This window comes from Anomalospiza imberbis, chromosome 19 (assembly GCF_031753505.1).
Source record: "Anomalospiza imberbis isolate Cuckoo-Finch-1a 21T00152 chromosome 19, ASM3175350v1, whole genome shotgun sequence".
Classification (NCBI taxonomy): Eukaryota; Metazoa; Chordata; class Aves; order Passeriformes; family Viduidae; genus Anomalospiza; species Anomalospiza imberbis.
Window position 1 is genome coordinate 11,537,364 of NC_089699.1, and position 12,253 is coordinate 11,549,616.

At 45.5% G+C, this 12,253-nt stretch overlaps 1 protein-coding gene across 2 annotated transcripts in view; it reads right to left on the reverse strand.

Annotated features, from left to right (window-relative positions):
• The window catches only part of TEX2 (testis expressed 2), a 45,164-nt gene extending 40,290 nt beyond the window's left edge, over positions 1 to 4,874 (reverse strand). For both annotated transcript variants that reach the window (XM_068209763.1, XM_068209764.1), the window contains exon 1: positions 4,664 to 4,874. The gene's annotated coding sequence lies outside the window, so the exon portion shown is untranslated. The remainder of the gene's footprint in view (positions 1 to 4,663) is intronic.
• Between the last annotated feature and the right edge of the window lie 7,379 nt (positions 4,875 to 12,253).

Below are 12,253 nucleotides of genomic sequence, written 5' to 3' on the forward strand. Positions count from 1 at the left end.
CTTTTAGAACCCCAACTGTACTGGGTATTGATCTGGACTTTGCATAGCAGAGTAACACAATTCACTGTCAGGAGAGGAGAGAGTTAAAACAAATAGGAAAGACAATGAACAGAGAAGTAGGAGTTCTGAGGAGCAGAAAGGCAAGATCAGAGAATAAACCCTGCTTTATCATTATATCCTCATGTCTAACACTAACAATTGGCTTCAACAGAGACAACAGTAACCACGGAATAAATATGACTGTCAAATAACAACACCCTGGTACTTCTCTCCTCCCAGAGGGTGAAACAAGAAGAAAAAACACCAGAAAAACTTACAGGGATTACTGCACAGTGCAGGCACCTCAGCCACTCTGACCTACTCCACCATCAAAACTTGCTCCTCTGCTTCCTTTCTCTCACCATTCCCAACAGAAGCAAGACTGGCCGTGGATAACACAGGAAGCCTTCCAGCAATGCCTCTCAGATGCTTCAACTGAGCAGTTTCAGCCTAAGACACGTGGTTTTTATTTTTCAGAGATAATGGTCATCAAGGAGTCCATTAAAGGAAATGATGAAATAGGCAGATTCTGCATTACTGAACTGGTCTGACTGGGAGTCCTGCACTACACTGGCTGCATTGTTAGTGACCAAGGAGATTTTGCTCTGCAGACTCATAATCATGAAACCAAGCTAGCACAAGGCAGCCTACAGTGCAAAACTCCAGTAAGGACTTGTGTGAAAGAACATAAAAATCACCTTAGAAGACTGAAAATTCCATTTGTCAAGTACGTAAATACTTTAGGACCTGTGATACACACGAAGTTTGGCCCAAATCCACTCACTTCCAGCTCTTCTGAAGAGGATGCTACTTCAGTGCTATCTCTGCAGGAGGTCAAACCTCATCCCTCACAATGCTCCGAGGGAGCAGAGGCTGAGGCTGTTGGGTGAGGATAAACCCTCCCAGCCAATGCACAACCTTCAGGTCTTGCTGTCTTAAGCTGGAAATGGGATTTTGATAAATTATTATTCACTTTCTGCCTTCAAACTTCTGTACTTGCCATGTTAACAGAAGCTTTATAGAAGCCAACTTCTAAGAAGAGATAATTCACAATTCTGTCAAGAACAACGGATCATATATTTTTATGACACAATAATTGGGATTTTTGTCCAGCAAAGATGATTAATTCAACCACTTGCAGTACAATAAGCCCCCAAACCAAATAATTTACTTTGTGAATCTGAACCATTTAGCACAATCCTCTACAATAAGGAGTGGTACACATTTTTTTTTTTGTATCAACAGTTCTGACATGATATTGTTCTCTCAGTAGCTCAGTGTTCTACCCTCCTCCACCTTGATAGCACAACACATCCTTTCAAGTATCCATTTTGCATTACTTAAAAACGTTCATGCCCTTTATCAGGCACATGTGGCACCCTTGTGCACTTCCAGAGTTGGTTTCTATGCTGAATACATCTCTTCTAATACAAAGTACATACTCATGACAGCTCACAGTATTAACTCTTATCTTTTTTTCTCTAATCTCTAAGCCTACATTATGCTCTCATTTTCCAGCATACATTGTCATCTGATTGTTTCATTAAGGGCAGTAAGGGTTTCTAGAACATGAGGCCTTATTCATGGATAAATGTTTTAGAGCATACTGAATTAGCATTACTACTGTGGACATCTGATACCACAATTTCTAGCTTACCAAAGAAAAATAATAAAAATCCAGAGATTTGAGGGACTTTTCCAAGCTCCAAAACTGTTTTTAAGACCAGAATTTACTTACCCTCTCCTCCATTCTTTTGGAACCTAGAGTTTATCCTAATAAACAGCCTTCATTTTTCCTCAGCTCCTGGGCAGGTGTCAGTTACACTCTGCACACCCAGCACCACAATTTATTCATCTCACGGGCAGAAACTGGCTAAAGCTCAGTCCTGGAGAGCAGGACAGGGGAACATGTCCTTACCTATGCCCAGTGCCATGCCTGTGACTGGTCACCTTCACCTACACAATGTAACTCTGGTGGCCTTTCAGATGTGCCACAAGAGAAACCTTCTGATTTCATCATAGGGAATTGCTTGAGTTGGCACAGAAGGTGGGGTAGAGCAGCACAGACCCCAGATCGATCAACTAAAAAGCTGTTTGAATGAAACACTGCATCCTCAGTCCTGTAGATCCTTGATTTTAAATGTATTTCAGTTCTATCAGCCCTGCATCCTCAGTCCTCTAACTCCTTGATTTTAAATGTATTTCAGTTATATCAGCCCTGCATCCCCAGTCCTCTAGCTCCTTGATTTTAAATGTATTTCAGTTCTATCAGCCCTGCATCCTCAGTCCTGTAGATCCTTGATTTTAAATGTATTTCAGTTCTATCAGCCCTGCATCCTCAGTCCTCTAGCTCCATGATTTGAAATGTATTTCAGTTCTATCAGCCCTGCATCCTCAGTCCTCTAGCTCCATGATTTTAAATGTATTTCAGTTCTATCAGCCCTGCATCCTCAGTCCTGTAGATCCTTGATTTTAAATGTATTTCAGTTCTATCAGCCCTGCATCCTCAGTCCTCTAGCTCCTTGATTTTAAATGTATTTCAGTTCTATCAGCCCTGCATCCTCAGTCCTGTAGATCCTTGATTTTAAATGTATTTCAGTTCTATCAGCCCTGCATCCTCAGTCCTCTAGCTCCTTGATTTTAAATGTATTTCAGTTCTATCAGCCCTGCATCCTCAGTCCTGTAGATCCTTGATTTTAAATGTATTTCAGTTATATCAGCCCTGCATCCTCAGTCCTGTAGATCCTTGATTTTAAATGTATTTCAGTTCTATCAGCCCTGCATCCTCAGTCCTCTAGCTCCATGATTTTAAATGTATTTCAGTTCTATCAGCCCTGCATCCTCAGTCCTGTAGATCCTTGATTTTAAATGTATTTCAGTTCTATCAGCCCTGCATCCTCAGTCCTCTAGCTCCATGATTTGAAATGTATTTCAGTTCTATCAGCCTTTCATTTGCTAAGTAAGTTTCATTATCTCCCATTACTTTGTTTACACACCTACCACAACAGAGAAATTGCTGGCATTACCCATTATGTCCAGGCTTCCTGCTCCACATTTTTTACTTTGAAAAAGAGTTGGTTTAGAAGTTCTTTATTTAGAAACAACTAAGCATTTGGTATTAAAAGCTGGAAGTCTTAAGAGCTGTTATCACACAAAAAGAAGTATGCAATTAATACACACTATTGGGCCATGTCCTTCTTCAAGTTTTAACTTTAGATTTTATTCAATGATCTTTTTTTTCCTGAAATAGGTCATTTCAGTAAGTTCTTTGCATGGACCAGAAGTGTTGCTCACAACAGAAGTGTTCACCTTGCCAGTACAATTCCCAGGCAATATCACACCCCAGCAAACTCCAGTGTAAGACATCTCTGAGCCCAGAATCAACTCTTGGTCTTTTACTCAAGGGAGAAAGCACACTGCACTGCTTTAGCAACACCACCTCAAGCCTCAGCACCTACTTGGAGCATAATGAATATGCCACCCATAACACAGCACCTTATTGGATCAGCTCTGAAGTCAGACAGAACAGTAACCTCTCATAAATCAAAAAACAGCATCATGTCAGAGTCTTTAAAAGTCAATTTTAACACCCCAAATCACTAGTTTACCATTTAACCCTTAAGGCAAAGTACTTTTACCTCTCATTTAGCACATTTTCGGCTCCAAGAAAACCAAAACAGAGTACTCACACTGCCTGAATTTCATTCAATTTAGGAATATTAAGTTATTTTAGCACTAAAAAGACAACATCTTCTTGTAAAAACATACACCCCTGAAATTGTGAGTATGCCTTATTTTTCTGGAGTTGCACGGGCAATATTATCTTGAAAGAGGAGTATGACAAAGCATCTTAACAGAAGATAATCTTACAGCACTGAAGACTTACGCTAGTTTATCTTATGGTTATAATAATTAAGCGGCATACAAAAGTTTAAATCAACCTCTGCTGTGTACTTCATTTCCCAAAATTCTGGTCAGGAGTTCCTCAAGACGTTTGCTGACAGATACAAATCACCAAGAAGTTCAGCACAAACATTTAGAAAGAACTTTAGCACATGCTGAAGAGACACAGGACACGGGTTTAGCCCCTGAACTGCAATGAAGATAACACAGCTGACACTGAGAATTAAAAGAGAAGCAGAAGCCAAGGAGCTGACAGTTAGGGCAAGAGAGAGGAAAAAATTTTAGCAGACAGGAAACCTCTCGCCTTTAGCGGTAAAAGCCAAGTGAAAAACCCTCCCCGTTTTCAGCAGGAGCGGCCGCTGCCGCCTCCCCTGTCGCTTGTTTTTAAGGTGTCGCTCGTACTCCGGCAGCTCCTGCCCAGCGGCACCCCCGGCTCGGCCAACGCCGCTCCCGCGCCGAGGACGAGCGGCTCCATCCCGCCCAGCCCCGCACCGGCCCGGCCCGGCCCCGCTCCCCGCGGGCTCCCGGCTCCCCCCCGGCCGCCATCCGCCCTGCCCGGCTCCGGGAGCCGCCCGCGGCCCGGCCCGACCGCCGCCCTCGGCCCCTGCGCTCCTCCCCGCCCGCAGCCCGCGGGGAGCGGCGGGCGCTGCCGGCCGCCCTCACGGCACTGCCCGGCCCCCTCACCTCAGCCGCGGCGCTCAGCACCGCCCCAGCCCCTCGCCTTCAGCCGCGGCTCTCGGCACTGCCCCAGCCCCTCACCTCAGCCCCGGCTCATGGCACTGGCCGCTCCTGCCCGCGCCGGGCGGCGGCAGCGGCGGGGAGGCGGCGGCGCCGCCAATCCGGGCCCCGCGGGGGGACGGGCCTGCCCGAGCCGCCGCAGCGCCGGCCCGAGGGGCGGGGAGGGGCGGGACGGAGCGGGGCGGGACGGGACAGGGACGGGGATGAGGAGAGGGACAGGCACTGGGGCACCCCTGGCAGCAGGAGCGGCCCTGGCCGTCCCTCGGGCGCAGCCGGTGCTCCAGCGGCCGGTGGTGGTGACGCCCGGAACGGCCCCCGGGGCGAGGCGCCCCTCGGGCCCGCGGCTCCCGCCGCTCCCGGGCGTGCCGAGCCTCCCGCGCCCCGTGCGGGCCGCCCCGATAATCCGCCGGTGCCCGGACCGCGGCGCTCGGGGCGGGTTTGTGTCACGGGCTCCGTGCGGGGTTCATCGCCGCGGGAGCGGCTGCGGCGGGAAGCGTGTGCGCGACCAGGCTCGGAGAAGCCGCTTGGTATCCAAGCGTTGCAGAAATGGCCCAAAAATATCGGCTTCCTCACCGAGCAGGCACTTAGCCCAGAGAACATGCCCTGGCAGAGGTCATTTCATTTACCCTTCATATTTCCCAATTTGCAGCAGACAGAGAAAAAAAAATTAATTCTCTCTGTGTCAAAAGGTTGTTTTCTCAATAATGGTCTTATGCAATAAATTACAGCCTTTCTACTGCTTTTACCCTTTACTTAACTGTTCCTGCTTCTGAAGGCAGTTAATGATGACATTACAGCATTACACTGGGTCAGACTGATGCTGGCCCAGGTTTCTTTAGTCAACCCTTGGGTTAATTTGGCTGTGCCAATTATCTTCTCTTTAATATTTTCAGTTCAAATTAAAGCATAAAGAATCCTGCAAGATCTTTCAGACTCTTTATTTCATACCAGCCTTTAAATTTATGATACTTTATGAGGTGATGGGACAAAGTTTATTTACTAACCAACATTTAGAGGGATATGTGAGCAGAATTCAAATTATTCCAAACAAGCCATTGCAAAGAGTTAAATGTAAATTATTAATTTTGAAACAGTTTTCTGTGTTATCTGCAGCTGTAGCTGTGCTGAGGTCGGGGGTGCTGTTGCACCAGGCATTATACATATGGTACGTAGTAGGGGTTGCAGTCTAGGTGAGAAGTAGGTGCAGGTAGCACTCAGACTGCTTCTCTCATTAAATGGCAGCAACAGTTCAGTGCTTGTGGAAGTGAATTATTCACAGGCATCTCTGAGTTCTGTTTTAAAAAGCAGGATTCCTGCATGTAATGGAAAACCAGAGTTGCTGAGAGCAGCCAGCACCTGCCAACATCTGCTTCAGTGAGGAATGGCCTGAGCTCACCAAATGGATGGTCAGAGCCTTCAAGCTGTTGGATGTCCAAGCACTAAACTCAGCAGTCTTAAGGCTCACAGCTGAAGGAACTGAAGGAACTGTGCAAAAGACTGCAGTATGTGAGTGTCACTGCAGAACCTCAATTTAGTGTTGATTTTTTAATGACAAAGACAACATTCTATTTGTAATACAGATACACATGTATTCATCTCAGACACGTTTCTGTTCATGGCTGTCCTTGTATATAGGAAGACCTTTGAATCCTTATACAGAGCTGATGTTAATGTTTCCAGAGTCTGGAGATAAGATAATGGTTGTTTCCTTAACAACAGGTTTTCCCTGCAGGAACAGAGCCTACACCTGAAGCTGTGGCCGATGGGTTGGGTTTGGCTGTATTAAACTACAATCAACTCACTGGATTCTCTGAAGCTTTTTCTGCCCTCTCTTTGCATGTAACTTAGGCAACACGTGGACTAAAACTCCTGACCTCAAGATAAATATTTGTGCACCTGGAGTCAGGTCCTCAGCAGAGGCTTCTTCCATAGCATGGCATGTGCTGAGGAAAGTCTGGAGGCAGCCACTGGGAAAAACCGGGCACAAGCTGTGTCTGACCAGGGCACCACGCTCTGGGCTTCATGGGAATCCTAAAGGCAAGTCAGGTGGAAGGGGGACAAAAGGGAAAATCTCAGAATATTTGAAACACTCAGTGCTGTAAGAGTAAATCCTTTTGTTGCATTATTTACCTTCCACATATTCTACAAAAAGACAAGAATAAAGTCACGCTTATTTATTTTTAATATTTCAGTGTCCCACGTATAAGTGTACAGTCATTCTGAGAAGCGGCAGCCTGCAGGCTCTAGAAACTGGTATCTACAGTCAGGAGCTGCTTTTGAAAAGAATTACTTTAATCTTTTGGAATATGTGAGGGAGACATTTAAATACCTTTAAAAGCAGTGCTTGAGCAGGCTGTAAAATAATAGGTAATATTTCTCCCCCAGAGTTACTGTGAAGCTCAGTTCTTTTCTCTATAATGCCCCCCTCAGAATTTCACAGCTCAGGGCAGTTTAATGCCTCTGTTTTTGTGAGAAAAGAGCATTACATGAGCTTTGGGGTTCCACATGGTTTTCACAAATCCTGGGGAAGACCCGAGAGCTGCAGGACAGCCCTGCTTGAATTTTATGCTGAGAAGCTTTAAGAGGAATGAGGCAGCAGCTGAGCCTGAACGTGTGAATCTTGGCAAACACAGGGTTGTGTGTGTGAGAGCAGCTTTACTGTTGGTTTGTTTGGTTGTTACCAGTGCAACATTAAACGCAACGGAAAGAAGCTTAGCATGCAAAAACCCAACCAAGGCTCCAGCCCACCCAGTGTGTACAGAGCCCAGCAAGGACTGGCGGCGCTGGGGCTTCCCGGTGCTTCAGCTGGCTCTGACTGCGCCTATGGAGGGGAGTATGAGCTTCCTGAAAGCCACATTCCTTCCACAGCTCTTGTGGGCCCATCTTCTGCTTGTCAAACACCCCAGTGAGAGTGTTCTCAGCACCTCTCAAATCATTTCTCTGCCAGTGGTTTCACTGCTGTCTTGGATATGAGTTGTCTAACGTGGAAATTGCCCATCCTGTCCTCCACCCCATCACTTCTCCCCACTCTGATCCCAGCCCCTGGGCCTGGCTCCTTGCTGGCACAAAGGGGCACAGCCTGAACATACCCTCCCCAGGGAGCCTCCCCAGTCAGCTCCCCACGCCTGGCTCCAAATCTGCTTCTCTGTTTCTAAAATCCTCCTGGGAACTGCAGAAATTCTGAGCTCTTGTTGCTTCCTGTGCTAAAGCACATTAATCTGGGGTTTGGGGTTTTTTATTGCTGCTTCATTTTTAAAGCTCAGCTGAGGATAGATCACAGAATAAGGTTGGAAAAGACACCCAGGATTATTGTGTCCAACTTTTGACTGATCATCACCTTGTCAGCTAGACCAGAGCATTCATAACCCCTCAATTACAAAAGCAGGTCTCAAATCCATCTGTAAAACAAAATATCCAAAAGAATGGTGGAGAGAAACAACATTAAAAAATGACAGGAATTTAGTCCTCATTTGCCTTTGTGATCTTCCTATTTATTTATTTATGTATTTATTTATTTGTTTAAGGCTTCTAGACTCCCAAGTATCTGTGCAGAAACAGCTCTATGCAGCTGCTCACGTCAAGTCCTTGCACTCAGAGAAGACACATTGCCAGAGCCAGAGGAGGTTCCAGCTTGCACCCGTGTCCGGCACAGCCTCTGGTGGCTGCCAGGAGCTCGGGTGGATTCACGGGAGAGGCCAAAGCAAGGCCAGGTGGTGTGCAGGGCCAGAGCCTGTCAAGGTGTGCTGGTGCTGCCGAGGTGACACCCAGAGGCAGAGCTGGTCCCAGGGAAGGTGCTTTGCAGGGCAGCCTGGGTCGGGCAGTTTCAGTGCTGGGAATTTGCACTGGTTTCTCTCAGACCTGCAAAACATTCTGGATGGTTCTCACATGGGTTTGTCTCTCCCTGACACTGAATCCAGACTGGGGAAATGGCCAGAGCACACCTGCAGTGATGCCACCCATCACTGGTGTCCCTGGGCCACCCAGAATAGCCACGTGCCTGCTGCCAAAGTCACAGCAAGGTTGTATGAGCTGGTATCTGTATTTCAGTGTACCTGGCAAATGTACAAAACTCTAAAAGCCTGAAATCTGATCTGCACATGGTGGAGAAGTCAATACTCCTCCCTCCACCGAGACCTTGGTGAGCTAGGATATTGTGGCTGAGTGCTGGAGCACTCCAGAGTGCAACTGTGGCAAAATCCAAAGCTGGGTAAAGTTGGGGGATACAGTGGCACTAAGGCTGCAGTTTGTCTGTGCAGGGATTACACCACAAGGCCTTGACAATAATGTCAGATGCTACAATTTTCTGGTAATCAGGGCAAGCAAAGCACAAAATAAACAGTGTGTCCTGACCTTTCAACAGCCAAATCATTCACCTATTTTAAATCTACAAGTAAATTTAGTTCTGACATTACAGAACAGCTGAAGATACATGTTTAAATCAGCCACATACACTGCAAGTTTTCCACATGCACAGGAGCATTAACACCAAGGCAGCAGCACCTTCCTGCTCCTGCCTGGACAGATGCTATGGTTCTACACTGATGGGCCTATTTTAAATGGTTAGTTAAAGAAAAGGGGCATTGACTATAGACTAGAAATGAACAGCAGCTTTTACATACACAAGTCCAAACCAACTGTCAGGAGGTCCATAATGTTTTTTTGGGGGCAGGAGGAGAACATATGGCCGGGCTGTCTCTGGTGATTTTATTGCTCCTTGTCTTCACAGGGAAAGTCAGAAAAATTAATCTGAATTGATAACACCTGTGACTTGAAAGTTACAAGAGCTAGTTTTGTTATTTAGAGTTAAAGTGGCCTTCATTTGATTTAGCTTTCTTCATTTTCCAAGTAAAGCACACTAAATCAGATTAATGCCACTTAATTCTGAATATGAATATCTGCATAGGTCTTACTAGAATTTAACTAATTTACTTTAAAATATAATTCAGCTCAGGTTCCCTGAGTGTCCCCTTCAAGGAAAGACACATCAATAGACTTCATGGAAATTGTTCCTCGATTGTGCTGGCGTGAGATCAAAACATCACTCTCATAAAAATAGCCACATCTTGCTTAGATGTCTTTGTTCTGAGAGCATTAACACCTGACCTAGAGCTGAATGTATACCTGCTGAAACAGAATCAGAAATGGCAGCATGGGGTGAACTCTTAGTTACAAAAGAGGGATAAAACTCTGACTTTGGTTTTTCCAGCTGAGATGGAGAACAGGCATAGGTAGTCAGGGTCATTTCCGTGTTCTGAAGGTGTAAACAATATGCATTGTTTTCATAAGGCTGATATAATTTAGGCTGTTATGCAGTTCTAGACAGTGTAATTTCAAACCTGAAAGTTGCTAGAACCTTTATTTTCTCAAACTTCACAGAGGTGTGAGGAACTGCTGTCTCTGTGACAGTAACTTGTAACCTTCCACTGAGCAGTAGCATCCTCGTGGCCCATACCTGCACATCTTTTTCCAGCTGAGCTTTGCTGGGGAGGCTGGGCATAAACAATGAGAACATGAAGGTGCAGTCACACCCTGGAACAAACAAGAGTCCAGCTTTGAAAGCAAACACAGACTGATGTTTTCCCAGGTTAAAGAACTGCCTCTGACCGAGCACTCAGTGCCTGTCCAGTCACACAAAATGACCACAGCCAAGATTCAATCCTTCTCTGCTCTCCCTACAGCCAACCACCAGTGGCAGCTCCATCCCGGCCCATTTCTCCAACAGATTCTGACCCAGCTTCCAAAGCCAAAAGTTCTCAGTGCCTCCACAACTTGATTCTTGTTCTGGACTTCACATTCTCCTTTAGCACTTTAGGAGGAAGATCTCAGCACAGAGATTTATCAAATAACATCTCACTGTGCTAATCATTCAGGTGGCTAAATAAGGAACCTGTGCTCCTTAGGATATCTGTTATAGGCAATGAAAGGGACAGGTTCCAAACAGGACTCTCAGTGGCAAGACTGGAGAGCAGAGCAGCCTCTTAGCTCAGACATGCCAGGTAGGTGTCTCGTGAGGCACTGAGAATATTCTGCTCACCTTCCCTGTGTAATTTTCATGACCTGATGCATAATCCAGTCTCCAAACCTGCCCAGGTGCCCTGACCCTTCTGTCCAGCTCCTGCAGCCATCCCCTATTGCCACTTTCTGCAAGCAGCATCACACTGAGCAGGGCAGCATCTGGCTCCGTGTGACCTTGGGGTTTTCTCAGAGTGCCATTAAATCTTTCAATTAAATATTGCTCAGTATTCTATCCAGTAATAATTCCTGAGTCAAAATTTCAAGTGCTGATGGATAATGTATATGTTTTCCACAAAAATCCAATGAGATATTCTAGGGAATCTGATATGTACATGCAGAGTCTGTGCTGGAATAAAAACTAAACTAAACACAGCTAAGCTTTTAGAACATCAAATCCAGATTCCAGACAATATTAAAACCTTCCAGATTTGAGTGAGACTCACCAGTCTGTGTTGCCTTCCACTGCATTTAGACAGAGAATTAATCTTGATATTCAAAGCCTTCCAAAATCTTCATGTTTCAAAAATAGAGAAATTATTTCTCTTGAAGTATAGGCTTGTTACAGCTATTTAGGAACCTCTTAGTGAAGTCAGATGGATCTTGAACCTCCCCTGGGGATGGTTTAGATGTCAGTGTTCATCCATTAACAGATTGGAAACTGTCCAGGACAATATTGCAAGAAAACACGCCATGTCCAGGCTTTCTTCCGGTTTCTTCTTCTGTTAAACAAGACTCTCTGAGCAGTTCTCTACAAATAAATCCAAAGTTAAATACGATAAATAGGGCAAGGAATGCAGAGAAATTAAAATGGCTATTAGCAATGCATCCTGCTGGTTGGTCAAAGGGGTATTTCTCTCTATTGGAAGGGGAGTATGGAGTAAAAACACTTGGACAGTGAGAACCTCATTTTGCCCCAGTCCCATCACTTATTCCTGCTCCTTGTTACTGACAATAAGTGTGCAAAGGTCTTACTCTTCTCAGCACAATGCCACACACTGCCTGTGTAACCCCAATTGACACAGAGTCAGGAAAAAGCTTACCAGGCCCAAACAGGTTTAATGTTGCCTTTCACTGGATATTGTTTTGCATAAGAAACAACCAAGTTCTCATACACAAGCAGGCAGCTGAAAGAGGAACAGCCATCCTAAGAAGGCAAAAGGGCAAATCTGGAGGAGAAGCTGGTGCATTCAAGGTTTCTGCCAGCTGGAAAACGTAGGCTTGGAGGATGCAGGGAGGAGGGCAGTGCTTGGGGTGACAGGGAGCCCCCAGGTCCTACAGGAGCAGCCTTGTCTCCAAACCAGGCAGAACCAGATGAACCCTACAAGAACGACCTTGAGAATAAAAAAGTGCTTCTGGATAAGTGCTGGCTAAAATGATTGAAATAGCATGCAGAGAAAGAGAATATTCTCTGATTCCTCTGATTTTAGAGGAAACAGTGTTTTGTACTTTCTCTGTAAATAAAAGGGCTAAGTGATCAATTTTCCCTGCTATTAGAAACAATCTACTGGGCATAAAACCTTTTAAGTGCTTTGGTCAAAGACAGGACTTAAAAGCTCCA